This window comes from Cheilinus undulatus, linkage group 24 (assembly GCF_018320785.1).
Source record: "Cheilinus undulatus linkage group 24, ASM1832078v1, whole genome shotgun sequence".
Taxonomy (NCBI): domain Eukaryota; kingdom Metazoa; phylum Chordata; class Actinopteri; order Labriformes; family Labridae; genus Cheilinus; species Cheilinus undulatus.
The window spans coordinates 27,094,708-27,097,786 of record NC_054888.1 but is presented as its reverse complement, the minus strand read 5'-3'; positions in this window follow the sequence as shown (position 1 = coordinate 27,097,786).

The window sequence follows — 3,079 nt, the reverse complement described above, 5'->3', positions numbered from 1 at the left end:
TTTAGAGAGGTGGAGAACACAGCCTCAGTAAATGACCTCTGACCCCTGACACAGACCGTCAGGTGTAGAGGTGAAATGTCCACCTGTGAAAGGGGATGACGCCCATGTTCTTAATAAACCCTCAACAACAGCTCTGACATTCCTAAACAGACCATAACACTCTGAAACAACATTATATTACCATCTTAGATAATTATGTTTCTAAAAAACAGATCTGACATCACTAAACAGACCATAACACTCTAAAACAACATTATATTACCATCTTAGATAATTATGTTTCTAAAGAACAGCTCTGACATTCCTAAACAGACCATAACACTCTGAAACAACATTATATTACCATCTTAGATAATTATGTTTCTAAAAAACAGCTCTGACATTCCTAAACAGACCATAACACTCTGAAACAACATTATATTACCATCTTAGATAATTATGTTTCTAAAGAACAGATCTGACATCACTAAACAGACCATAACACTCTGAAACAACATTATATTACCATCTTAGATAATTATGTTTCTAAAAAACAGATCTGACATCACTAAACAGACCATAACACTCTAAAACAACATTATATTACCATCTTAGATAATTATGTTTCTAAAGAACAGCTCTGACATTACTAAACAGACCATAACACTCTGAAACAACATTATATTACCATCTTAGATAATTATGTTTCTAAAAAACAGCTCTGACATTCCTAAACAGACCATAACACTCTGAAACAACATTATATTACCATCTTAGATAATTATGTTTCTAAAGAACAGCTCTGACATTCCTAAACAGACCATAACACTCTGAAACAACATTATATTACCATCTTAGATAATTATGTTTCTAAAGAACAGATCTGACATCACTAAACAGACCATAACACTCTGAAACAACATTATATTACCATCTTAGATAATTATGTTTCTAAAGAACAGCTCTGACATTCCTAAACAGACCATAACACTCTGAAACAACATTATATTACCATCTTAGATAATTATGTTTCTAAAGAACAGCTCTGACATTACTAAACAGACCATAACACTCTAAAACAACATTATATTACCATCTTAGATAATTATGTTTCTAAAGAACAGCTCTGACATTCCTAAACAGACCATAACACTCTGAAACAACATTATATTACCATCTTAGATAATTATGTTTCTAAAAAACAGCTCTGACATTACTAAACAGACCATAACACTCTGAAACAACATTATATTACCATCTTAGATAATTATGTTTCTTAAAAAACAGATCTGACATTCCTAAACAGACCATAACACTCTAAAACAACATTATATTACCATCTTAGATAATTATGTTTCTAAAGAACAGCTCTGACATTCCTAAACAGACCATAACACTCTGAAACAACATTATATTACCATCTTAGATAATTATGTTTCTAAAGAACAGATCTGACATTACTAAACAGACCATAACACTCTGAAACAACATTATATTACCATCTTAGATAATTATGTTTCTAAAGAACAGATCTGACATTCCTAAACAGACCATAACACTCTGAAACAACATTATATTACCATCTTAGATAATTATGTTTCTAAAGAACAGATCTGACATTCCTAAACAGACCATAACACTCTGAAACAACATTATATTACCATCTTAGATAATTATGTTTCTAAAGAACAGATCTGACATTCCTAAACAGACCATAACACTCTGAAACAACATTATATTACCATCTTAGATAATTATGTTTCTAAAGAACAGATCTGACATTCCTAAACAGACCATAACACTCTGAAACAACATTATATTACCATCTTAGATAATTATGTTTCTAAAGAACAGCTCTGACATTCCTAAACAGACCATAACACTCTGAAACAACATTATATTACCATCTTAGATAATTATGTTTCTAAAGAACAGATCTGACATTCCTAAACAGACCATAACACTCTGAAACAACATTATATTACCATCTTAGATAATTATGTTTCTAAAGAACAGATCTGACATTCCTAAACAGACCATAACACTCTGAAACAACATTATATTACCATCTTAGATAATTATGTTTCTAAAGAACAGCTCTGACATTCCTAAACAGACCATAACACTCTGAAACAACATTATATTACCATCTTAGATAATTATGTTTCTAAAGAACAGCTCTGACATTCCTAAACAGACCATAACACTCTGAAACAACATTATATTACCATCTTAGATAATTATGTTTCTAAAGAACAGCTCTGACATTCCTAAACAGACCATAACACTCTGAAACAACATTATATTACCATCTTAGATAATTATGTTTCTAAAGAACAGATCTGACATTCCTAAACAGACCATAACACTCTGAAACAACATTATATTACCATCTTAGATAATTATGTTTCTAAAGAACAGATCTGACATCACTAAAGGCCTTTTCTAAGGGTACCATCATTTTTGTCCAGGTCTGTTTCATGAGTTTGTTTTTTAAAATAATTCTGCTGAACCACAGTTCAAAAGCAATGACTGATTTTCATTGGTTAATTTTCAATGAATTTTTATTTATTATCACTTTTGTCAGATTCAAGTTGTTTCTGTGACCACTGTGGGGTTTCCTTTCATTAACAGAGGGGTACCAACTATTTGTCCACGTCTGTAACATTCCTTTTGTTAACACTGTTACCATATCACAGATAGGATTAAAGGAATGTTACATCACCAGTGCTCTGCTCTTTGGTCTTCTTTTTTGATAAAAACCCCAAAACAAAAAGGTTGGATTATTTCTGAAATGAAAACTAGAGAGACCAAACTGAAACAGTTTGTTCTCCATTTATTCTCATTTTAATATGAACTAAAAGAACCAAAAGTAAGATTTTGTTCTCTTATTTTGAAAGAGCCAAATGTAGGTTTTATCTCGTGTTTTCTTCAGTTACTTTTTAAATTGTTGTTTTTGGTAAACAGCTTGTTTCCTGATGTTGGTTTCTGTTATTTCAAATTAAAATCTGCTGCTGTTAAACACACCGACCTGTTGTGAAAAAATGGTGATTAAATTGTTTTCAGTTAAAATCAAGGACGAGATTAAAAAATTCAAGGT